Genomic DNA, 27,623 nt, shown 5'->3' with positions numbered 1-27,623 from the left:
GAGTTCTGCTAATTCTATCTTCAAACTGTTTCTAAATTTTTTCTACATCTCTTCTTTGGATGCCATTATTCCAGTCCAGGGTGCTATCACCTCCATGGGATTATGGCAATTGCCTTCTACCATTCATCCCTTCACCACTCTTCCATATTTCACACTGTAGACTGATCTCAAAAATGCAAAGCTGATACTGTTACTTCCCTTTTCTAAACCGAATGTTCAGAAATGTCTTACTGCCCTTAGGACAGAGTCCCTTGACCACTCCCTGTTTTCTTCTTAGCTTTATCTTGTTACTTCTGTTTTTCTGTCCATGCCCTCATCCTATTGAATTTTTTAAAATTTCATTTGCTCTCTCTTGCTTGTAAGCTTTTTTGCATACTATTCCTCTACTATTTTCATCATCCATCTTTGTCTAATTCCCATTTAGTCTCTAGTATCAACCTAAATCTTACTTCCTGATGTGACCTTTCCTGTAGGCGAGTGTCCCCATAGTCTGTTCCACAATATGCTATCATCAGAGTACTTTATACTTTCTTGTTCCTTGTCTACTTCCAAGACCTTTGAGGGCAGAAGTCATGTCCTTTTTGTTTTTCAAGGTTATTCCCTATATCCTCTAACAAAAGGATTAGCTTATGGTGGATACTCAGTCAGATTTTGTTAAATGTTGATTAATAATTCAGTCAGGAAAAAAAATCATCTTGTAATAACAACATATGTTAGGGTTTAGAGCTACATATGGTATTGCTATATTTAGCTTTGAGTATAGAAAAGCTGTAAGTGTAGAAAACAATAGTGCTGCTTTTCAACATATGCTTTTGCTATTCTCACACATTCCCTTATTTGTAAATCTTATGTTTGTTTTGTTTCTGCACTTCAAACATAAAATCTTTTTTTTTTCCCATTTGATGCTTTTAAGTGTAAAATGCCACTTAACATCAGCACTACCACCAGCTTTCATTCAGCTGTATTTGAACGACACTTATATGGGGACTTTTTCAACTACATGTTGGATTTATAACATGCAGTCTTCAATTCAGTGCATCCTAAGAGATGACGAAACCCACTAAACTGTCTGGTTCTCCAACAATATAATTAAAAAGCACAAGGAGGATAGAGGGCTGTGGCCACTTTACAGCCCCTCCCACAGGCCTCTCCCTGCATATAGACAGTGCTCAAGGGGGACCTGTTGATGGATTAATGATCATCTCCTTCCCAGCCATCACTGAACTGAAGTAGGCTATGGGACTGACTCAGCCCTGCCAGGGAAAATGAATGCTCTTGAAGACCTGGTGAATATACAGTAGTCTTTCCTTATTTGTGGTTTTGCTTCTCATGGTGCATCAGTTACTCATAGTCAATTGCAGTCCAAACATATTAAATGAAAAAATTTCAGAAATAAAAAATTCTTAAGTGTTAAATCATGTTTATTATTGTTATAATTATTCATTTATTATTTGCTATTAATCTTTTACTGTACCTAGTATGTAGATTAAACTTTATCATAAGCATATGTAGGAAAGGACATAGTTTATATAAAAATATCCATATATATATGTATATATATAATATCCTTGGTTTCAGGTACCTGAGAAATATCTTGGAATATATCCTTTGTGAATAAGGGAGGACTAATATAACCTGCTAACTATAAAGCATTTTCTTTATTTATGAAAGATTTATTTTGGAAGGTAGTTGATAACTGGCTGTTTGATTGTGTTGCTCCTAAGAAAGAAGTCTTTTGCTTTTTAAAAATTTGAGGTACAAAGGGATCACTATACATTATTTTCCTTGCCTTTCTTATGTGGCTACTGATGATTTAACTATTTGGTAATGTAGTTTGAGGGAAATTTTATACATCTTTTGATGTACTTTGAATCAAAGAAATGATTAAAAATAGTCCTAAACTTGAAATTACTTGTCTTTCACACCACTGGAAGACAGAATTTGTCACAACTTTTTACTGACTCAGAGCAGATCAGATTTTTAAAAATTTTGTTTATTTTTATAATTCTTTTTTATTGTCATATCATTGTTATACTAGGGTTACATTGTGACATTTACAAAAGTAATTTCAAAATATATCTTAGTTAAATTCACCCCCTCCATCATTCTTTATTTCTCCTCCCCCAGTTCTTAGAATAGTTTCAGCAGGTCTCGTTTTTCAATTTTCATGCATGAGTACATAGTATTTCCACCGTAGTCACCCTTGTATACCCTTTCCTTAAATCCTGTATTTATTTATTTTCGTGGTACTGGAGTTTAAACCTACCCCTTGAGCCATTCTACCAGCTCTTTTTTTTGACGGGTTTGTTTTGAGATAGGGTCTCATGAACTGTTTTTCCCAACTGGCTTCAAACCACAATCCTGCCTCCTGAGTTGCTCGAATTACAGGCGTGAGCCACCACAGCTCAGACTTCATTTTTGTTTTTTTGAGACAGGGTCTCACTATGTTCACCAGGCTGACCTCAAATTCTCAATACTCCTGCCTTAGCTTCCTAAGTAATCACCACACCCATCTGTTTTTGTTTTTAGATAGGTAAACGTTATTTGCCTTCTTAAGCCTACAACAAGAATGTTGAGAAGATAATTTATATAACCCCATTTGATTCAAAGTTGACATCAGATGGTGATAATTAAACAATGAAGGTAATGGATGTTTTAGGAAGATAAAGATACCATTTTTAGCAAATCTTGTCTTCAAGTCCCCAGGGGAAAGTTATATAGACAGCTAGGGTAATGAAGTTCCTGAATCAAAAGTCCTTTAAGGAGAAAGAACAAATTATTTCTTTTATTTTTTTTTCCTTCAAATTCTTCTCCAGTAATTATCTTTACCCAGAGAACCTGGAACGCTCCTCTGAAGAGTTTGGGATTCCTAACAGTGTAAACTGCAAATTTACCAAGATCCTTGGATTTCAAGCAGAAGGAAGAGGAAGATGTGACTGAAGGGAATTAACTTTGGGCTCCCAAAGTTAAATATATTCTAAATCCATCCTGGGGATAGTCTGCTTCCTTATGACAATGTGATTTCTGGTTATTTCGGACTCTGACTAATTTACTCAGTTCTTTTTCTTTATATGAATTAAACTGTGGAGAGTCTTACTTATGGATTTGATTGTTTTACCTCTTGTTTCCAAAGTCTGACTTTCTTTTCCTCCTTGCTTTAAAAATAACTGAAAGTGTATGTTTAGAAGATTGCCTGTATGTCAATTTTACAGTGCTAAAAAATGAACTACTTTTGTTTTATCTACATACTCAAAGACTGAAAATATCAGCCAATACACGGGAAATTAACCCCAGTCTTTAAAAAGTGAAGAATTATTTTCTTCAAATTAATATAATGTGAATTCTGTTCTTGAGTTAGATATGAAAATAAGAAAATTTACATTAATCTCCACATTGTTAAGTACAATATGTAAGGAAAGGCTTTCCTCATAATTATTTTACAACTTTAGCTCTAGAAAGTTGAAAGGGGTATAGCTGCCACTTAATATCCCTGTTTCTATGGGAAATATATATCCACAGTTTAGTAGGGAATAGTAATCAGAACAATTTCCCCATCTTACCATTTCCCTTAAATACTTCCTCTGAATGCTGCTCTGTTGCCATTTAGTATGTTGGTAAGTATCTGGCATTCGAAGTTTTAGAGCTATTGCGACCTGAACTTCTAGGGAAAAGAAGTATGATATTGTCATCATTACACCTTCATAGTTAAAAAACAGAAATTATATGAATTATAGACCTGAGAGTCTTTAGAGGGAAGATTCATCTGAAAACACTGTGCCCCAGTCCTTAATGACCTAAATGCAAATACTGGCATATGTCCAGAAGCGAAGGTTCAATTAAGTATAAGTGTTTCATCTTACAAAGTCATTATCCCAACAAGAAATCTTGGCAGCCATAATGATGACTTCTCATGAAAGAGACAGAAGGGACTATAAAGAGGCCTAAACTGATTTTTAATACTAACTTTCTAATTCTTTTCCTTCTTTTAAAATCAGGAGCCAGGGCTAGAAATCAAGCATGCTGATTTTTCCTCTGGTTTTCTGATCATGAGTCTAGTTTTTCTCGTTGTCTCTTACCTGTTCAGAAGTTATAATTTGCAATGATGTCATAAGTGGATGTTACAGAAGTGGAAATTAGATATGATCTAGATGGCAATTTACGGGCTTAATTTCAAAGACCATGTTTATCTAGAAAATAAATAAGAAGGGTTAACAGGCATTTTCCTGTGATCAGTGGTTTATCTGTTCCTTGTATTGTACCTTGACCACCAGTAGTCTCTTAGGAATCTCTGAAACCTGTCCTGCCTATGTCAGAGTGCCCTCCCCCCTCCTAGAGTTCAAAGCTTTTATGTGCATTATTTATTGTAACCTCTTAATATTCTAGGGAGCCAAGCAGAGATTATGTGGCTCCATCTTTATTTTTAAAAGCCAAATGTGGAACAGATAAATCTTTTTATTCTGGTTATAAAATGAGGCAGTGTAGAGGCAGAAATAGATTCCTTAGTTAGAAACATTCATTCTGGCCCTTAGGTTTAAGACGCAGTAGATTGTTAGGCCTTTCTCTAAACAGGCCTTGACATTTAGGATATATGGAAAGTATGTGTTCTTGCAAGACTTTTGCTGCCTAGTTATTCTTTGCCAATTAAAGTAATGATTAGAGGAATGAGGAAAATAGAACACTCAAGCCCTATTTCAGTCTCTGCATTTAGTACATGTGAGCTTCAGAGAAAGTGTTTTTCTATTTCTCTGGGGATTACTTTTTGTCTTTATTATTAGGCTTATTCATGGCACTGCTGATACTGAGAAATTTGGGGGAAATTATTATTTTTTATTCATACTTTGTGTGAAAGTCAGACTTTTGAAATAACATATATTCCAGTACTAGACCACACTGAAAGTGATAACTGTAAAATTCTAGATTTTAAAATGTAGATTTAGAGCCTTCCTTACTTTAAGACCTGAAAAAAATCACTGAAAAATAGATTAAATTCACCTGGGTGCTGGTGGCTCACGCCTGTAATCCTAGCTACTCAGGAGGCTAGATCGAAGCTAGCACAGGGAAATAGTTCTCGAGACCCTATCTCGAAAAACTCTTCACAAAAATAGGGCTGGTAGAGTGGCTCAAGGTGAAGGCCTTGAGTTCAAGCCCCATTCCTGGAAAAAAAAAAAAAGATTAAATTTAAAAATTGACTCAATCTGTCAATCTATATTGCTTTAGATTACAGGTTTTTAAAAACTGTCTTATAATAAATAGTTTGTTAAAATAATTTTTCATTTGAATATCACTCAATTTTATTTTATGATACAAGATGGGAACAGTTTTTCTTTCTTCTTTTTTAAAGGACTGCTTCTCTAATTATCCCACCCGCTTAAACCTGTGTTATAATTCCAAAAGAATAGCTGAATCTATTGTATATAATTTTTAATAAAGTCCAGGATTGGCACCACTGTCCAGCTGATGTCTTAAAATTTCAATTTTTATAAACTCCTCCATGTGCCTCCAGCATCTTCAATTTGTGAACGAATCTCACTATATTGATTCCTGTTGTGTTCTTCCACATGTTTGTTTGGCAGTATAATAACACTTGACAGTTGTAAAATTTTCCATATGCTCCCTCTTGTAGAGATAAACATTTTCCTCAGCTTTGAAGATTTACTTCAGAAATAAACAATTCCATAGGATTTTATAGTAGGTTTCGGAAAGAATACAAGCATATTCTCTGTGAAAGGGAAGGTAGTTGACTTTTCATCCTTTTAATATAAACTGGTTAATTGAACTTTTCCAAGGGACTAGGAGCAACTTAATTGGTTGTGGTTTTTCAGAGATTTACCAGCACAGTGCAGACCTGTATTTGAAAGTCTTTAAAAGTATTAGCTAGCATCATAAATGTCCATTTCATGGAATACAAATTCTCTAATTTTCTGAGTGATTTACTTCTCTCGGAGAAATTAGTGAAGTAGTTTTGGATTTTCTTGTGATTTCCTCTTTTAACGTTTACAAATTAAAAAGTTGGAATTGGCATGTAATGGTGACATCTAAAGTACTTATATTGTGATTATGTGAATCTTTGTGATTTGTTTTATAAGTAGACATTTCTTTATTTTTCGTTCTCAGTAAATCAAGTTTTTCTAACAAGTTTTTTTTTTTTTTGGTAAAAAATCAGTGTAAATATCTTTAGTCTTAGCTTCATATCCTTATTTCTCCACAATTATTGCCTACATTTCCACTCCCCACAAGGTGCAAAGGTACTTTATTATTTGATTTCCTTAGCTTAAGGGAAGACATGTTGCATAAATTTTTCATTATTAACTACAAATTTGGCTGTGTAAAAGCACAAATTATAATATCTGTAAGTTTATTTTGTTGTCATCTCTTTAACACAAAATTTTCATATTTATTTAAGGTTTTTTTTTTTTTGTCAGTACTGGGCTTTGAACTCAGGACTTTGAGGCAGACTGTCTACCACTAGAGCCATGCCCCCAGCCCTCCAAGAGATTTTTTAACTTCAAGAACTCAAAATTGGCATGTAAACCTGGTTTTAAATAGCAACAATGTATGTTATGTGGTCCATGGCCAGTGGCGTGCTGGAGCCAGCCACTCCCAGCCTCTGATTAAAGTTTTAGACATTTTGGAGCTGGTTATCATTAAACTGTACAAAATTACAACTGTATAAATTATTTTAAAAACAAAATACTCAAAACTCAATACTTCATAATTACTTTTACTACATTTTATTTTTACCTATGAAAAATTACTTTTACTACATTTTATTTTTACCTTGAAGTTGTGTCTATTGTATCTGTACTGGAAATACTGTTTATGGTATATGTTTCTGTACATTTCTTCCTAACTTTGTGTTCATTGACATCATGTTAATAGCTTTACATCAGCCATGGTAGAGGTATTAACACCATGGAAATTGTCAAATACAACAAATCAGGACTTGATTTTTTTTGTTTGTCTAGACTTTAAAAGAGTGATGGAGAAAATGTTAATAGTGCATATTAAACTTAAAAAGTGTGTCATGTGTGTCATGTCTGTATAGCTATTATGACTAACACAGAAATTGAGAAAATGTTCTTTAAGTATTTGAAAATTTATCAAGTCATGAAAGAAGTAGTTCATCTCATGTACAAATGAACAAGTGAAGTTCTGGCATATATCTGTGTTCATTTTATTTTTACTCATTAATTAGAACAAAACTGTCAACCATACACAACAGAGTTGTAAATATTATGTGTTTCTCCAAGTATATCAGACATCTAATGGAAAAAATACTAGAAGTATTTTATAGTTTTGAGACCAATGCTATTCAGAACATGCTGCCTCTTTTGCAAATAACATATTATTCTAGATTTCTTCTTTGCTCTAAAGATTGCTGTTAAAGGATGCAACAAATTTGTTTGTAAAATGCTCAGTCATCTAAATCCATCTTGGACCACAGATTACTTTAGAATGGTGTTATAAAACTTTTGTGAGGAAAGAAAAACATCATAATATAGGAAACATGGAATCATAATTTTCCTTTCTGTCGGGGCATAATTCTATTATTAGTCCACAATTGGGAGGTAGTTTAGGTTGATTAATTTAACTATCAAAGTGGAAAACTGTCTGTATTGAACAGTATTTGTTTTCTTTAATCTTATTAATTCCTTGATGATTCATAATACCATATTTGTGCAATCTATGAGTTAGTATTAGTAAAAATATTACTTGACTAAGGTGTGGTTTCCAAGACTTCAGTGATCAGAAGGTATTAAAATGCATTTAGAATTATTACATACCTATTCCTTATAACAGAATAATCTGGTCAAGCCTTTGCCTTCAAGGAACATGGTAACCCTACATTCATTGATGTATCTCAAACTTTGGTCAGTTGAGTAGCACCTTCATCATTTTTGTTGATCTATATATTTTTATCAATAATTTTTTAATGAACTTCTTTTTTTAAACTTAGCTTGATCCTGTCTTAATAACCATGAAATCTTGGGATTAAGGTGACATTAAGTCTCTTTTCAATGCCTATTAAAATATTACCTAACAATAACATTTAAAAAAAGCTTTTCCTTGTGCCACTAATGGTAAGTGGACCACACTTTGGGAAGTAATGTGCTAGTGAGGATGATAACTGGGTATAAGGCTAAATAATTTTGATTTTCCCTCACAGCAATGTTATGGAATAAGCATTGCTATGCCTATTATATAAATGAGAAAACTGAGAAATAACTTGTCCAAGGTATACACAGCAGTATTAGCATCCGTTAGGAGCCTATTGGAAGTGCAGAAGCTGAAGCCCCACTCCGGATGTCTTGAATCACAACCTGCATTTTCACAAGAACCCCAAGTGTTTCTCAAGTACATCAAAGTTTGAAGAACACTGACTCCTGAGTATTCTGCCTTCTGTGAGAGAGATGGATTCCCTGGTTATTGATTTGGCTGATATTTTCTCTGTGCAGAGTTGTTTTCTTCATGTCATACTGTTACAGCTGAGTTACAGCTATTTGAAGAAATTTGGTTTTGATGGGAAGGTAGCAGATAATACAATAATTTTTATTTTTTCTCCCCTAATGTCATCTTTTTTGCACTTTCCTTTTTTCCTTAGTTGAGAGGGGTACCTAGATGAGACTGAGAGGTCAACATTTTCGCTTTTTTCTCCCACTGTTTCCTTCTCTAGCATACACAGATCATTGGAATGGCCTGAACATTCTTTCCCTGCTGACCCCATACCTGGGCCCTAGTACTGTCTACAGGCCTAGAGTTAATTTTCAAGCAGTCCTGAAAGATTTTAATAGTATTTGTCTCATCCTGACTCTGGGTTTATTTCCATCTCTCTCTAGCTCTCTGGCACTCAGCTCTTTTACTGCTTATGTTTTTTACTAAGGTGTGCCTACCTTTGCATCTGTAAGGCCTGTTTTCAATCCACCATGCATCATTTGCTTCTCACTTTTGCTGTTGCTCTCATAATTGTTTATTTAATATAATCAATAGCCTCAGGAAACCCCAAAAGACATTCTTCTGGAGATGGTCAAAGTGTTGGAGGTTTGATAGTTGGAAACCCATAAGGATAATTCCTGGACATGGTCAAAGTATTGGGAATTTGGTGGTTGGATCTGGAAATACCAGTAATGTCTATGCCGAATAAAGCTGGCTATAGATTCTTAAGTATACCAGTGCATTATCAGAATTTGATCAGTGTCTTTGTAGTGTCTTCATAGAGTTTTCCGATGAATACTATGTGTGTAAGGTTTCTATACATCGCACCTGGTTTACACTTCTTTCTTGGTATCTATATAGATGTTTGCTCAATCTCAATGATGATTAGTTATTTGAGATAACTAATTAGATATTAGTTGAGATATTGAGATAACTTATTAGAAGCTGGACTTATTCATGAGACCAGTTAGCTTTCTTGCTCATTGGTGGTCGTAATAGTAGCTCATTTTCTTAAGCTTGAATAGTGTTAAAGGGAGTTGATTTATTTGAGCTAAAGGAGACACTGAAAGAAAACTCTATTTTTCATCTTGTTAGTATAGAGGGGAGGAAAAAACCCTATATTGTTCATTACATTTTGTAAAGCAAGAAATAATGAAGAGTAGTTGTTTCTTACCATAGTAATTTCAGACTCTGAAAGATTTATTAGCCAATTGTGGACACACCTCTCCTCAGTCCAGGTTTTATTTAATGGTCTTCAATTTTGCAGTCATTTAGAACTGAAGTTTTTTTTTTTTTTTAACTCTCTCTGCCACATTTTTTTGTACACACACTCCTTTCCTCCTCTTTGCTATACTTTGTTTCCTTGAGAAAAGGGACCTTGAGAAAAGGAGAGTCCCTTTTCTCAAGTGTAAAATAAACATTTCTTTGTGAAGTGTGACTCATTTATGCTCCAGAGGTTGTCAATGTTTACATAATGGAGAAGGTGATGGAGGTTCCTAGGCATGCCAAGTCAGCACTTTGTGCATGTTGAGGCCAAAGAGCATGTTAAGCAGGCTGAAAAAATTTTAACAAGTCAGAACATTTGACAATTTCCATATTTATCAAACATGTCAGGGGATGGGATTACAAAGCCTTCCAGGGATTAACTGCCTCTAGGACTTGAACTGTTTTATTAAGATGGAGGAAGCCAACTTCTCAACACCCTATGATTTGCTCTAATAACCACAGGAGTCAGAATGTAGGTGATCCTTGCTGAATGAAAGGTAATCCTGAAGTTAAAATACTCTTTGAATGGGAGGAGGTAACTTCTCTCAACAGAGGAACTATGTGTGAATCTTTCTGACAGAGCTTAGCAGTTTGAAGTTTATTTACTTCGAGCTTCAGTTTTATTAATTCTCTGGTTGGTGGTTCTTGACCTCTGACACTTACAGACTGTGAAGTATAAGCAGAAGGTGCTTGGAAACATGCAGACATTCCCAAACAGAGGTGGCCATTGGCTTTTTAGGACTTGGCAAAACATCCTAGAGTTCTTACTTGTTTTCAAATATTTGGGGTTTGGCAGATCCTTAAGATGCATTTTGCCAAGCACTTTCCTTTGAATATTAGTATGGGAATATCTTGGGTGGAATTTAATTGGTGATTTCATTTGCATTATACCAATCAGAATGCTGTTTTGGAAAGAATATGTGATGACTGAGAAATAATTAGGAGCTTTACAAACAGTATTTTAATACCGACTTTTGCTTAGATGGGGAGGAATATGGAATTCAAGTCTCAAATATTTTCAGTAAGATTTGAAACTTGGAATCTTTAACTAAGTTGTACTTTCTAAATGTATCTTTACCATTCCATGCACAAAAGCAAACCAGACTGTTTCTCTGGCTTGACCTGTACATCTTTAGAAAAGTTGTAGAGCTGACTTATAACCTTGGGCCAGTAATTAATTTGAAAATTACTGAATGTTGAAAAAGGTTTCCAGTAAGTAAACAGCAAGAGAAATCCACTTCTGGAGAAATGATTGTAATTTTTGAAAGAATCAAAGAGAGTAAGCATAAGGTAGGTCTGTGGTACTAATGCCAAATTGCCAGAGATGACAAGACTGAAGTTATATAAAGTGCCATGAGGTAGCTTTTCCATTTTAATTTGTAAAAGAAGGAAGCTGCTGCTACTCTATAAATGAGGAGTAAGCCTTAAACATTTAGAAGAGTAGGGAAAGGACATGCCTAAATATGGAGTGCAACTCCTTATTGTCTAAGTTACAGAGAAGCATAATGATAAAATAGGTTTCTTCTTGTCTACTGTCAGCTTCCTTTCTTTTGTTACTGTCCCAGAAAAAAGCAGTACCAGCAACTAGAATGACTGCTCACTGTGTTCTTGAGAAAACAAGAAGAAGAAGGAAGCAGCATTTTAAACAAATTGACGTGGATATCTTCATGTCTAAGTTATTTTGAAACCAACTGGTAGGAAGTGTTGGGAAATTCCAGTTCTGAAAGCTGCAAAAAGTTGTAAGAGAAGGCCAGAGTGATAGAGACTATTTTATTTGCTTCAAGTGGTGACATGAAGGAGGTTATAAACATATCACTGAGCCAGTATTGGTGTTTTTCTTCTTTCTTAATCTGTATGTTCCTTAAACTGTTCAAAATGCCAAAAAGACAAACTCTTGATTTGAATCCTTGATCTTTTGCCAGCACTGACTTGGCTGGTCAGAAATAGTAAGTGTTCTATACGGAGTCACACTGGTTTAGGTCTGAAATCATTTTTAAATTTGAGTCACCTTTCTTTAAGTAACTCTAAATGTTCATTTTGGTATATGGAAAATTTATGTTTTCCTTTTAAAACTTTGGTCCTGGCTGCCTTAAAATGTAGACAACTTAATAATGATAACTCTTTATATTTTTTAGAAAATTGAAGTGAATTATTACATTATTGGAAGAATACCTTAGGTTTGGTTAATAGAGAATCTAGGTGAACATTTTAAGGGCAGTTCTTGCTTTATACTTCTTATCTCTCACAGTGCCTTTTATACAGTAGGGGCTGAATAAAATTGTTACTGTTTTTAATTCAATTAACTTTGGAGTGTGAAAGAAGATAATTTAGTTCTGTATCTTAATATATAATCCAGAAATGGTATACACTATTTTCTGCCCCAAATCCATTAATCTTACAGGAAACAAAACAAATAAGGATTGCATAAGAGTAACTTACGGGTTACTCTTTTATGGGTTGTTATTGTTTAGAGAGAAGCATAAAATGTCTTCACATCTGTATTTGAAGTTAAAACCAAGAAGCAAAACATTCTTAGGAGTAAGTATATGAGACAATAATTTGAAGAAGCCTTAGTTCTGTATTTATTTCTATTTATGGTAGATATTAGTGACTTGGTATCAGGCCAAGGTATCATATGGGGTAGGAAAAAAGAGAGCTAGATATACAAACCCTCATGGATGATAATTTAATTGCTTAATGGCATTTAAGAAATGGAAAGCCTTATAGATTTCTTTTTTGGTGGTACTAGGGTTTGAGCTCAGGGCCTTGTGCCTGCTAGGCAAGTGCTCTGCCACTTGAGCCATACCTCCAGCCTTTTTTGCTTTTAGGTTATGTTTTTAGATAGGGTCTTGAGGTTTTGCCTGGGCCATAATCTTCCTACTTTCCTGTATAGCTTGAATGACATGCCTGCCCCACCACATCCCACATATTTGTTGAGATGGGATTTTGCTAACTTTTTTGCACACACTGTTTTCGAACCACCATCGTCTTAATCCCTGCTTCGCAAGTAGCTGGGATTACATGCATGAGCCACTGAGCCTTGCCATCACAGATTTTTGTAAGGGTTGCAAATTACTAGATTTTAAAAATATAAATATTTTAATTTTTTAAGTCTATAAGCAGAGACTTTTCTCAGTTCTTCTTTTGTTGGATATAGTAGCACCAGCCATCCAGGCTCAGCAGAATAACACATCTCATCGTAAAGACGAAGGTCCTGTGGAAATGCTAGCCTGTTAGAACATAGTTCTAAACAACTTTTCAAGTCATATATACGTTTTGTGGTTTTTAGTGTTAAAATGGGATGGACTATTGATACGGCTCTGTAAATCAGGTGAAATTATGTTGAGGCCCAGTTTAAGCCCATTAGATGATCTTCTGTTTTATACTAATTTATATAAACTTCTGTTTATATTAACAGTTCTATAACCTTTTGACAAAGTTTTTTTTAAGGATTATGGAATTCTGGACTTTTTGTTTATCTTTATGGTTTTTTAAGGGGGTATGTTTTAACATTTTTCATGTTCCTACAATACTAAGAGGCCATTTCACATCATGTACTTCCTATAGGAGACTATATTACATATCTGCATAAATAAGGTTTATTCATGTATTTTTACATAAATAAGGCTTATACTTAGAAGTAAGCCTAAGAGCCTGTTTTTTACTTGTTTTTCATGCATTTAAATTTTACATTTGAAAGACAACTTTCAAAGAAGTAGAGGAAGCAAATAGGAGGAAAATCATGTTTATGAGAAGAGGCATGGTCTTGTCATTGTGGAGGCAAGCCTTTAAACTGAGAGAAGGGAACATTCTATCAGTCTATCCTTGCCAGGAGCAGTAAATCCCTCTACTGGCTCCTCTTCTGTGTAAAAAATCCTGTAAGAATTAATTATTTTAAAATTGTGATTATAAAAGAAAGGTGTTCCTATTGTGGAAAATTTGAAAAGAATAAGGAAAAATAAAGATGAGAGATCAGCCACTTCTAATACCATCACCCACAGATAATGACTCTTAACTCTTTAGGGTATTTCTTTGTAATCTTTATCCTTATAATTTAATGTGGTTGAAATCATGCTGAATAAACCCTTTCTTGGCCTTTCGTTGTTTTCCATCACCACTATTTTGGGCTCTTAGTTTGAATAATTACAGTGTGCCAGCATCTTGTCAAACATGTTACAAATATCTCCTCTCACAGCACTATAAGCATGGATATAAAGTTTTGAGCTTATGGTTCAAGGAATGTCTGCAAATGAGTCTCTTCTTTAAGTGGGCTTCTTCGTATAAAGAGAATAAAGACAACAGGAAAGAAAGCTAGATGAATTTTGTAGATGTTTCTTTCTTTTTTCAACTTAATTTTGATATTTTATTTTGGAGGAAATGAAGGGGAACCTGTCTTTTTAAAAAATGAAGTATTTTAAATTGAAACCTTATCTTCAGTGTTTAGTGAACCAACAAGTTCTAAATCATGAAGAAGTCTTATCAGAGTAAAGGTTGCTTTGAAAACAATATGGAAATATTTGTTTGCTGTTCATTCCTCCAGTGCCTAGATGAGACATACAAGGGAGTAATTGAATTTTATAATATTTAGATAGTGAGTAATAACAACATTCTTTAAGTATTAAATAAGAGGTTAGGATCAGCTTACCTAGAATTTATATGCTAGAACGGAATCCAGACATTTGGTTAGCTGTTAAGAGACCCTGGGCTAGGCTGCCACTTCCCTATAAGGGTGCCAGATTGCACTTGTCCAACTAAGGGCCCCAGCTCCTCTGTCATCACTTTACTTCTTCCTTCACTGCTCTCACCCTTACATCCCATCCCCAGAGTTTTCCTTCTAAAACATTTCTCTGATATCTTGATCATCAAGCCTAATTTCTCAGTCATCTATAATCTGGCTGCATGTTACCCAGGCACTTTTATTTTTCACTCCAACATGAAGTGCCTTTGCAGTTCTGTGGTCAACTTGTATACAGACCCATGGAATTAGTCTTATTACCACTAACGGTAATTACTTCTTCAATTTTCTTGCATCATTACTTTTCACTTCTAGATTTTTATACTTTCTCTCTCTTGGTGTCTTTCTTTTATTTATCTTGCTTCCATGACTTCCTATTTTATAAATTCCATATTGTCTCTTTTTTTGTTCTGAGTCTTCACACTAATTTTACAGGTAGCAATATTTGTATTTAATCTATGTAAGCTTGATTTTCAAATGTGGAAAAAGGGAAGGGGGTTTATTTGTCATTTGGTTGGAAAGTGTGATTATTTACTTTTATGTTTAATTGGGTGGAAGCCTCTGCCTTTTAAATACTGATTACTTCTGTAATAGAACAATCCTATCAGAATTAATAATAAGTTGGAAGACTGTTTTTGCCTTAGAGTTTTAGAGTGTAGTTTTGAAATAATGACTATTTTCCCTTGAGTAGTTCTGGAAGGCTGAGTTATACATGAAAGAATAGGCTCTAGAAATTAATTTTGGAATTTTAGAAGTATGGATCAATTTATTAGAAATGCCTAAGTAAATCTTTGATGTGAATAAATGGTTGAGGTATTTTTACTTTATTCTTTGGAATGGAAAAATGTATGGATCAAGCAGAACCCATCTGTTTGGGATACCTCTTAAAGCCAGTCACTGACTTCTATGTTCTTGAGTCACCAGAATGCTAGAGGAGCTAGATTATAGGACGTATGCAACAAGGATAAATTTCCTGAGTAAATAACTGAATGACTGAGTGAATTAATGATAGAGAGTAAGAATGAGAAGAGAGAAGGGTTGCTCTAAAGTGATGGGCTGTTTCTCCCCAGCTGGCTCTGGGCTATATCATCAGTTGTCCTTATATACCAAAGCCAGACTTTCCTGGATAAGAAGAAAGAATCTTTTGGATCCTTAATAAAGCACTTTTACTCCTGATTTTCCTATGAGTACATGAATGTATTTAAGGGGTCCTTAGATCCCTTACATTATTTTAAATCCTTAGCTCTTAAAAAAGAAATTCACTGTATCTCACAAATAGTTAATACAATCTGTTGGTATTGATCTCTCTTTAGTTCTGATATCAGACTGTATTTAAAAGGCAGAGGCCATCACTCAATTAAATAATGTTAATATTATTTTGGCAGATAGATTATTCACACATGCACATATCATAGCACACAAACACACAAACATTTTTACCCCAAACCATATTGGAATTGAAGATACGCTTTTCTATATGTTTCTTGATTTTTCTATATGTTTCCTGAAAACAAGGCCCGTCTTTTATAATCATAATGTAATTATTTAAAGTCAGGAAATTAACACTGATTCATGGACAAGTTCTAATTTACAGTGGTTCAACATGATGTTTCAACTTTGCAGTATTGGAAAAGAAATATACATGCCATAGGAATTGTACTTTGAATTTTGATCTTCTGCAATATGCAAGAGGATCCTCTTTCTTGGTGTGGGCAGCAGCAATGCACTGAAGCTATAGTTAGCCACATGATCACAGAAGGAAAACAATTGATACTTCTGCTGTGATATTAGCTAGATTAGTTGTATTAAGTACATTTTCAACTTATGATATCTTTAACTTAGGATGGGTTTGTCCGTGTATAAGACCATTATAATAAAACACCTTTATAATAAAAATATAAAAGTCTAAGATCACATGTGGCATTCAGTTACCATGCCTCTTAATCTTTAATTTGGAACAATTCAGTAGTCATTCTTTGTTTTCTATAAAGTTGACATTTTTGTTGAGCATAGACCTGCCATTTATTTTTTTAAAGGTCTTCATTTTGGGTTCGTCTAATGATTCTTTATGATTAAATTCAGATTATATATTTTTGGCAGTAATAGTACAGATTTGATAGTTTGTCCTTATCCATCCACATAGGAAACCATGAGTTCTCAATAATAATTCCAATTCTAATTCTGCACCACAGTATTTATTCTGTCCTTCCTCTTTTCCAGTTTTTAGCTCTTTTCTTCAATAGCAAGAAGCCCAGTTTCGTTATCCTCAATCTATTATTTACTTAGTTCTAGAATTCAAAGAAAGTGATTTCAGAATTGATAACTTACACAGCTTCAAAAAGGAAACCTCATAACTGGTATTCAGTATTTCTTTAGAGTGTTTTTTGTTTTTTTTAACTTAGGGCATATAGTGCAAATACCATGTCCAAATGTAACTTGGGTTAGTTTTCCATTCTTTGTCCTGCTACTACCTCCATCATATGTGATGAAGTTATGCATTTGAAATACAAATTTGATTAATTTGTTTCTATTCGTATTTCATTTTACTTCCATCCTTATTGATTGTGTGTGTATAAAATATCAACATGCTTCCAAAAGTTAGAATTGTACAAAAAGTATATTCAGAAAAACATCACCTCTCATTCCTTCCAGGCCATTACCATCTCTTATTTCCTGTCACTAGTCTCTTTATTTTGTTATTCGTTCTTCCTATATTTCTTTTTGATGATATGCATATATTTCTACTTGAGTACATACTTATTTTTGTTTCCTTTTCTTCTTTGTACATGAAATGGCACTCTTCTACTCTTTTTTTAAACTTAATAATGCATCTTTAAATCACTTCATATCAGCTCATAGAGATTTCCCCCTTCTTTTTTATAATGCTCCATTGTGTCAGTACACCATATAAAATTATCATTTTGTGGGGGACAGTATTGGGGTTTGAACTCAGGACCTTGCACTTGCCAAGTAGGTGCTCTACCACTCAACTTTGTCCTAGCCCCTTTTTGCTTTAGTTATTTTTCAGGTAGAGTCTCACATTTTAGCCAGGGCAGCCTTTTACTGCAATCTACCTACAGCCTCCTATGTAGCTAGAGTTACTGGTACATGCCACTACACCTGGATTATTGGTTGACATGGGGTCTCACTAACTTTTTGCCAATGCTGACCTCAAACCACATTCCTTCTGATTTTTTCTTCCTGAGTAGCTCAGAGAAGATTACATTTTTAAACCAAACTTTAATTTTGATAAGCTTACTTTTTCCCCTTAAGTTATAAGCAGTTTGGAAAGTTTGTTGGATCTCAGTGGTAACAGGTAATAATTCCCCCAAACTCATCAATTTAGGAATAATGAAATGTTCCTGACAAGTGAAAAGAACTTGTCCAATATGTAATCAATTTGGGGGTTTAGTTTCCATATTTATAAAATTGAAGATATTGATCTAAGGAATCTGTAACACCTTTTCCATCTTTAATGTTTAAAAAATATTTATCATTTGTCCAATACAGCTAATATGAGTATATAGCATATGTTCATTCTATTTTCAGCACTACTTTTATGGAGAATTTTTGCCTTTAATGATAAAAGATTTCCCCCTTAATGTAAGTAGTAAAGGATATAAACTAATGCTGTTTATCTGCAGATCAGCAAGTATGATCAGGGTTCTTGAATGTCATTCATGTATAAACATACAAGTAAACCCATAACTATTCATCCCCTGAGGCATTTGTTAATGGGAGCAATCATGTAGTAGAAGCAGAAAAAGCTCAATAAGCAAAGTTGGATGCAGAAATCTTCTGTATCTTAAAAAATATAACTCATTGAATTTTGATCTTACTTTATCTGTTGCTGTGTAAGAAAGTACCTTAAACTTAGTGGCTAAAACTGATGGTAATACTTATTAGTCTCACAGTTTCGGGCTGTGTACATCTGGTGTCAGATCTCTCACAAGGTTACTGTTAGATGTTGGCCATTGGTGCAGTTATCTGAGGAATTCCTGAGGATGGATGGTCTTCTGTGGTGGCTCAGTCACAGCTGGCAAGTTGATGCTAGTTGTTAGTGCTGGCTGTCCACAGTGAGCACCATCACTTTTACCACATTCTGTTGGTAACCCAGATAACTCTGATTCAGTGTGGGAGAGGACAACATAAGAACCTGAGACTGCCTTCAATGAACTTTTCAGTGCCTTTAAATATCAAAATACTGAAATGGTCCTCAGAGTGAGATATAATCCTTTTGCATTGACAAAAGCTATTTAAAAATTTTTTTCTTTCTGCTAAATACTAGAACCTTGTGTTGTCTGAAGAAATGTTTACTGATTTGGGTGGAGCAGGCTCAAAGCCATGAGCACTCCAGTACTAGAGTTGGATGGAACCTGTCTAAACTTATTTTATGGCAAAGGAGGTGATTGCTAGTTTTTATTTTTTTTAAAGTATTTAAAGAGAAAATGTAATAATTCTCTCTAGTGATCTTTGGATTTCTTCCCATAATCACCTGAATTGCCTTCGATGAGCTCTAGCATGTGTTCATATGATGTAAAGTTTAATAAATGCAGATTGCTGACTTTTAAAAACATATTTTCAGCTATTATGAAGTTCAGAGTTGTACAGAACTTTCTGAAAACTTTTGCAAATTTGTTCTGATATACGAGCTGGAATTTGAAAATAAGATCATATAAATTAGGTTAGTCTTAGAATTTTTAACATACAGATTATGTCAGATTCATTTATAACCATTTGAAAAGTAACAGTTTGAAAATATTGTCCATTTTATATTGAAATTCTTTCATAGTCTCATAGATGTACATAACTTTGTCATTCACTTGACAAATTCCTGGTTGTATTTTTTCTCCTAACTTTTAAAATTTATTATGTCATCATCATGATAATAATAAAGGAAAATTTAAATGATGAAAATAAAACATGCCATCCTATCAACTTAAAACTCTCTTTGCCTTTTAGCTCTTGTCAAATAAATTGCTTTTTAATTATCTTGTCACAAGTATTTTGAATTTATAAAGGAGAGAATATGTGGAAGGTTGGGCACAGAAGTAAACAAAAAAAATTTTTTTTTGAGATATTATAGCCCACGATGGCCTCAAGCTCTTGGTCCTACTGCCTTGGCCTTTGGAGTGCTGGGATTACAGGTGTGTGCCACCACACGGAGATTTTTGACTAACACTATATGATATTCAATTTTATCTGCAGTATATTTTAGGAAGGGCTTATTTTCTAACAAACTCTTGATTTAGGTGGAATCATCTTTTGAGAAATCTGTGCCCTTTGCCTTTTTAAAAAACATACCTTTGACCCTTATTTTGGCCTTTCCACTAGAGAGCCACCATAGGTGGAGACAACATTCATCAATTGCCTTCCAGTTTAATTAGCAGAATAGGCAATACATGTGCATATTTTCCTTGTCTATATACACACAGACAAGGTGTGTGTGTGTGGGTGCATGTGTATATGTATGTGTTTTAAAGTCTTTCTGCCATGACATTTCCAATTCCATAGTTCCTTCTCCATATACTGTTAACAGCTTCAGAAAGTATGCTTCCAAAGATAATCTGTCACAAACAAGCATGCCTATGAATATCTATTTCTCTCTCGCTCGCTCTTGCTTGATCTCTCTCTCTCTCTTGAATACTGGAGTTTGATATCAGGGCTCATACTTGCTAGACTGGCACTCTACAACTTGAGCCACTTCACCAGCCCCTTTTTTGTGTGTGTGCTGGGTGTTTTTGAGATATTTTGGGATATTTTGAGATCTCCCCCACCACCCTATGTTGCCCATGAACTTCAGTCTTACTCTTCTTGATCTCTGTGTCTGGCTGTATTTTTCTTTTATAGTTAGTGGCACATCATACATATTCTTTTGAAAATTGCATTTTTGCTTATAAAAGGGATTCAATATTTAACACTGCATAGTGTAGCATGGTATGTATTTAATTATCATTTCTTTAAACACTTGGTAGACAATTTGGTACTTTCATATATTGACTATTCATAAACAAAAAAATGCTGTATTGTTTTTAATTCTTAGTATTTTTCTGTGAGATAAATTTTGAAAAATATAATTTCCAGTTAGAGAACTGTGTGTATTTTAAATTTTGATAGATTCTATGAGATTGCTTGCCTAAGAGGTTGAACCAATTTATACTCTCGCCAGTCTTACATAGGTATATCTTTTTTTCCACAATTGCCATCTAAAGATATTTCTAATGCCAACATTATTTCATATAACAGACATAAAATGCAGCACTTTGAGGAAAATACTTTTCTGTCCCAAACCCACTCCAATGAGTTACTTGTGGCCAAAATCCTCTTCCAACAAGCACAAACCCCAAAATCAGTCTGTTTTCCCCTTCTTTTGTCTTCTTTCTCAGTTGTTTACTATTTCAATTTGATTCTACTTTTGAATGTAGTACTTCCTTTCCCATTTCACTGTCACAGCCCTTACAATATCTCCTGGATTATTAGAAAGTGGAAAGATCTTCAGTTTAAAAACATCTCCTTACTGTAATTTCCTATCCCAAGTGCTGTGCTTATCTTCAAAAGAGCCTTACTAACTATCTAACTTACTTATCTAACTGCCTTACTGCTTAACTTTATTTCCCATTGAAGCATAGACTTTTCAGGTTGACCTTTAAGACACAATGACCTGGCTTTACTTTTCCATTCCAATTTTATTTCCCACTGTTCCCTGTCATGTCTCCTGTATCATGCATGCATAGTTACTCTGAATTTTTATTATTTCTGAACAGTTCTCCATTTTCCTGCTCAGTCCCTTTGCTTTTGTTGTTTATTACATTTGCCCCTAAATGCTCTCTCCTGCATTTCTGCTAAGTGAAATTCTGTTCATTTTTTAAAGCCTAGGTCATAGGCATTTTCTTTAGTGACACCGTATTTCTTAGCTCAAAATAGCTTTCTCTCATTTATGGGTTGTATATTAATTTATTTTGAGATATTATTCATATTAAAATATTCTATTATGTGTTTTAGCTGTATACTTCATCTCTCTCAGGAGAGAGATTCTAAACACTTTAAAGGCAAAGGCAGTACCATATTCATCTTGGTATACTTCTTTATTCTATACTTAATATGTTTCTAGTGAACCAAATTGTAGAATCTGAATTTTTAAAAAAATTATTATATTGTGATTTTAGAATGTCCCTCCTCTTCATGGTTTTTCAAATGCTTTTAAGAGGCTTAAAGTTTTGTATATACAGAGAAGAATAGCTGAATTAAAATTTGAAATATTTTCCATTATTAGTGACAGAAAGGTAATATGATGCCAGAGGAAGAAGAAGGTCTTGGAAGTCATGTACACATAGACAAGAGTCCCATTGCCGCCATCATGTTTTAACTATTGTTATATAAACATTGAATCTGTTCTCTTGTCTTTAAAAGGAGATGATTGGAGTAGGTCAGGGTTTCTTAACCTATTTTTGTCACAAGAATATAACAGGTTGTATTAGTCCATTTTCTGTTGCCATAACAAAATACCTAAGGCTGGGTACTTCATCAATCAAAGAGGCTTATTTAGTTAACAGTTTCGGAGACTGAAAGTCCACGATCCGTTGGCTCCATTGATTTTGCCTCTTGTTGAGGTCTGCTTGGCTGTGTCTCATCTTAGCAGATGGCATCATGGTAGGAAGATATGTGAGAAGGAATGATCACATGTTGAGACAGGAAGCTAGAAAGCTGAGTAGTGCCGGTAATGCTTTTTTGTCTTGGGGGGTGGGGTCATACTGGGGTTTGAACTCAGGGCCTGACACTTGCTACACCAGAGCTCTTCCACTTGAGCCACACCCGGAGCCCTTGTTGCTTTAGTTATCTTTTGAGTAATGTCTGATGTTTTTGCCTGGGCTAGCCTGGACAGCAATCTTCCTATTTATGCCCACTAGGCTCTACTCTTTAAAGGCTTTTCACTATCTCCAACATCTGCATTCTGGGAGCTAAGCTTCCAACACAAGAACCCTTAGAAGACACACTTAAATTATATTGAAACCATAGCTCTGGTTGTATGTGTGAACATGTTTTCATCGGCATAGATTTTGATAGAAGAGAAAATAATCAGAATGCTTTTTTTAAAATTAGATTTTGTAGTTGCCATGACTGTTGATGTTATACTTGGTATTAGTAAGTGGCATACTTCAGAATGCAGCAAGGAAAGATAGGCTGAAGGTTATATATGAACTTCTCTCTTTCTTCCCAGTAAACTATAAAGTCTTTCTTAGAATGTAAGTGGGTTAGAGTAAGGTTGTTATTGGAGTAACTTTGAATGTAATTGAAATTACACAAACTTTAGTCATTCACATGGTGGCGTGGAGGCATAAGAAAGAGTAATAGGAGGGGTGAATTTGATCAAAGTTCATTATATGCATGTATGGAAATATCACAATGAAATCCCTTTGTACAATTAATATATGCTGATTAAAAATGGGGAAAATTACAGTATTTTATTTGTACGAATAAATTAAAACTTACAGTTATACCTGATTTTATCATATAGTTATGAACTATTGGTAAGAAAATCTTGTTATTGTCTTTAAACTTTCTAATTCTAATGATTAAGTTTCCATAGTATCGTTGGGGTGATATTGAAAGTTCTCTTCAGTTTTTGTGACTTAGGCTTATGGTTACATAAGAATGGGGGAAACACCTTCAGTTAAAACAACTGAAGATCTAATGAGAATTTCCTATTGAGGGTTAAAATTTCCCAAGTGAAAAATAATTTGGTTTTATATGAGGATTCTTTTATCGTAATCTGTTCAATAACTTCCATCACATCAGCAGTAACCAGTAGCAAGATTAAGGAAGACTTTGTGGACAAGAGAGTGGAAGATATGTATTCTGTATTCAGTGAGGAATTGAGAGTTGATGGAGTTTAATACAAACAAGAATGGAACATGTTGAGCGAAGTACTGCAAGAAAAGAAAAAAATCTTATTAACTGTAGATTTATACAGTAAAACTCATGCTTCAGGGTACAAGTCAATGACTTTTGACAAATGCATACACTCTAAAACTATCACCATAATCAGATATAAAACATTTCCATTTCCCCCCAAATTTTCCTCTTTTCTCTGTGTGGGCAATCCTCACCCTAACTCCAGGCAACACTTGCATTGATTTTTATCACAGTAGATTAGTGTTGTCAGTCCTAGAATTTCATATTTATGGAACCATATAGTACATATTCTTTTGTGTCAGCTTTTGTTCAGGATAATGATTTTGAAATTCTTCAATTATTGCATGCATCAGTAATTCATTACTTTTATTGCTGGGTAGTATACCCTTGTACAAATATGCTATAATTTATTCAATAGACATTTTAGTTGCTTCCGTTTTGGAGTTATGAATAAAGGTATTTTAGTGTATGTCTTTTTATGGATATGTTTTCATTTCTTTTGAGTGAATATCTAGGAGTAAAATTGTTGAGTCATACAGTAAGTATACAGTTAATTTTATTAGAAACTGCTGAACTGTTTTCCAGAGAACGTGGTTATATCCTTTTGTAGTTCTACTAGCAATTAATGACAGTTCCAGTTACTCTATATCATTGGTATTGCAAGTCTTTTTGATTTTATTCATTCTAATGTGTGTAAAGTAGTTTCTCATTGGGTTTTAATTTCCATTTCTCTGGTAATTAATAATTGTGATCATCTTTTTATGTGTTTATTGACCATTTATTTCATTTGTGATGTTCCAGATCGTTTGCTTATTTGCATTACAGTATAAGACTTAAAATATATTTGAGATACAGCTACTAATATTTTCTTCAATCTTTTGCTTCTCTCTCTGTCTCTCCTCCCCCTCCTCACCCTTTTTGGTGGCACTAGGGTTTGATCTAAGGGTCTTGAGTTTGCCAGGCAGGTGCTCTACTACTTGCCACTTGAGCCATGCCTCCAGCCAGTGTTTTTCTCTTTTTTTATGATGGTATATTTTAAAGAGCAGCAGGTTTTAATTTTGTTGAAGTCTGTATAGTTAAGTGTCTTTTATATCCTAAGAAATCATTGCTTTCTCAGTTTTTATCCAGATTTCCTCCTATGTTTTGTTCTAGAATCACGTCTTGAAAATATAATAAACTTTATTTTTTTAAATCCAGACAACCAGCAAATTGAAAATAACATTTATGTATTTGGGAATGAGGAGATTATAGAGTTAGAAAAAGTTTCTGTAAATGCTTTTTGTTCCATGATCTACCTGTCGGTTTGGAACGTTGCTTCTTCTAGGTGGAGAATATACATTATTCTTTACTCCTCATTGGTCCTGGCGCAGAACTAAGTAAGGATACAGTAGCCATTCTGAGTCTTTCAGCAAATCCTAATTTCTCTTTAGCTTTCATTATTAATTTTTTTGGCTTTTATAAGTTTTAACAAATTTTTATTATACAATAAAACATTATGACTCATTAAATTTAAAAATGTTTTTGCATATCAAAGAACATCAATAGATTGGATGGAAAAACTGTTTCGATGAGGAAGTTGGGATGGGGATGCCAGACTTTCCTAGATGTGTCTAGAATTGGAGTTCTGCAGGGTTTTATCCCACAGGCACACAGTTTAGCTCATTGATGATATGATAGCACTTTGTTGTCCTTTTGTTGTAGTCTCCTGTTCATTATGCCCCATGGTATTAAATGTCTCAGGCTTAGAGGTTCCAGAATTTGTTATCCCCACTCATACTTGCTAAATGTTTATGTGTAGTAGAATTGGGTTATAGTTTTATCCTTTGCCAGTGGATGCCACTACCTCATACAATATTTTCTCAACAACCAGAATATTATATTCCTTGCGTTCCACGCCTCAAATACTTTTTAAAATTAGTTATGTATTTTATGAAGTTGAAGGTCTATATTTTGGAATTTATTAAAAATGAAGCTCATTTCAATTATTTTGAAATTATTAATATTATTAAAGAGTTTTCTTTCTTTCTTTTTTCTTCTCTCCCCTCCCTTCCCCTCTGCTCCCCTCCCCTCCCCTCCCCTCTTCTTCTTTTCTTTTCTTTCAATCCAGGGCCTTGTGCATGCTAGGCAAACCCTTAACCACTGAGCTATATCCCCAGCCCCAAGAGTTTTCTCTTTCTTTCTCTTTTTTTTTTTTGCTATTGGGATTTGAACTCAAGGCCTCATCCTTGCTAGGCAGGCACTCTACCACTTGAGCCACTCCACCAACCCTTTATAAAGTAGAAAAAATCAGTACATACTGACATAATTAGGAAGAGCTTCCTAAGTCTAAGGAAATGAAATAAAATATTAGTAAAAATATTTATTAGTATGTGATATATTTAAATGCCAGAGGCATAATTATCATAAATATAAAAGCATACTTAAATTTTAGTTTTAAATTTTTTGTAAGCATAAAAATGCTAATTATTTATTACCTGGTAGTTATTAGACAGGTCACAAATTTCTGGAGTACCAGGAAGGAATAACTAATGGAATTTTTCTATGATTAAAAGAAGATGAGGGAGGTGTGGCTCAAGCTACTACTACAGTGCCTACTTTGCAAGTGCAAAGCCCTGAGTTCAAACCCTAGTCCCATCAAAAAATAAATAAATATAAGAAAGGAAGATGAGAACATTAGAGTATAATATCAGGAGACTGACCCTCACTGTTCTTACTCAGTCCTTCTGTTGGTAAACATAACTTTTTTTCTGCTTTATACTTTGATTTTTTCCATTTGCAAATGAGAACAGTTGCTTTCCTCTTTATTTCATGGGGAAACTAAGGATAAATGGCCTAGGATGTTTTCATCCACAGATGTATCAACTTAATCTTACTTGTTTGTTTTCTGTCTATACTTCTGATTCCATAATGCCAATTTTATATATATTTTCCATTCTCTTATTTACATTCTTTTCCTTCTCTGGGATTTTTTACAGTCAAAATATGTTAGTCACATTTCATAATACAAGATAATGGGCAATGTTTGAATAGCTGCATTTGCTTCTGAATGTCTGTCAAAACCCAAGCCTGACCATCAGAGGGTACCACATGAGGAGTCTCCCATCTGAAATGCAGATCAGTTTTCCTAAGCACTTGCTTTTTGAGAGCCTCTCTCTTATCTACTTGTATGCCTCCTATTCTTTTAACCTAGATGATCAGTTGTAAAACAGTGCTGTGATTGATGTTGAGTTTGATCAGTACAGAGTTCTCTTCAAGGGCATTAGATTGAAAAGTCTAATTTCTCTTCTGAAAATCAGGTACTTTACCACCTCCTCAGTATGTGTTTGTCTGGTGTATTTGATACTGACTGAGGAAAAGAAAAGATACTTTAGTAGTCAATACCTTATGTCACCATCAATTTCAGATTAACTGTTAAATTTCAACATGAGAAAAAAGGAGGACATTGAAATGTAGAAACAAACTGTTCATTGATAGAATTTCACCAAAGGTCAGAGCCAAAGTTATGCCTAACCATTTTTAAAGCTATGCCAAAAACCCTGGCCCTGACCTGATATATGGAGTCCAATGAAAACGAGGACTTAGTTGAAGACCCAAAACTCTATAGTGTGGCCTAAAAGGAATTATCTTGTTCTCGATGATTTTGAAATTAATAGTAAATCACTATTACTTTGATATGGCTCTCACAGATGTAATTGTTTAGTACTGTTTTAGTACTAAGGTGTATCTTCCACAGATGATAGGTAGGTTTTGGATGGCCTAACTGATAGTGAGTTGTGGTTTGTTTGTTTATTTTTTCTGTCAGAAAGTGGTCAAAGATTCAAATGCTTCTTGAGCCTCCTCGTAGAATGTGCAAGCCAGGCTGTGGTCACAGCCCAGAAAGGTATTCTCAATTTTCTTTCAGTTATGTCCAGGTCACACAATCACATCAATTAAGTAATATAGGTGTTTTTTTAAAAAGGAGAAAAACTAGGGCAGAGTCTTATTTTCTGGTATTTAAGTTTGAAAAACACTTGTGTCAAAAACATTACTGTATATAAATACATGTACATATATATGTGTGTGTATATGTCCTAACTTATCTGTAATAACAAAAGCATTGAATTATAAAGAAGAAAAGTTATTTCAAAAATATTTCTGGCTACTCTGAGACTTGTGGTGATATTTGAATAAGAACTCTGAAGGAAATCATAGTTCCTTTTGAGAGGCTCTAAGGCTAATGATGGACAAATAAATTGGTCAAAAAAATCTTTATTTATTTTTTAATTTATTTTTAAAA

The 27,623-nt window shown here is 34.2% G+C and overlaps 1 protein-coding gene across 12 annotated transcripts in view; it reads left to right on the top strand.

Annotated features, from left to right (window-relative positions):
• The window catches only part of Rad51b (RAD51 paralog B), a 574,154-nt gene that overhangs the window by 188,019 nt on the left and 358,512 nt on the right, over positions 1 to 27,623 (top strand). Inside the window, exon 8 of one of the 12 annotated variants that reach the window (XR_012446126.1) lies at positions 2,817 to 10,196. The exons of the other annotated variants lie outside the window; for them this stretch is intronic. The gene's annotated coding sequence lies outside the window, so the exon portion shown is untranslated. The remainder of the gene's footprint in view (positions 1 to 2,816; positions 10,197 to 27,623) is intronic. 12 annotated transcript variants of the gene reach the window in all.

Source organism: Castor canadensis, chromosome 3 (assembly GCF_047511655.1).
Source record: "Castor canadensis chromosome 3, mCasCan1.hap1v2, whole genome shotgun sequence".
Taxonomy (NCBI): Eukaryota; Metazoa; Chordata; class Mammalia; order Rodentia; family Castoridae; genus Castor; species Castor canadensis.
This window is presented reverse-complemented; position numbering and strand designations above follow the sequence as displayed.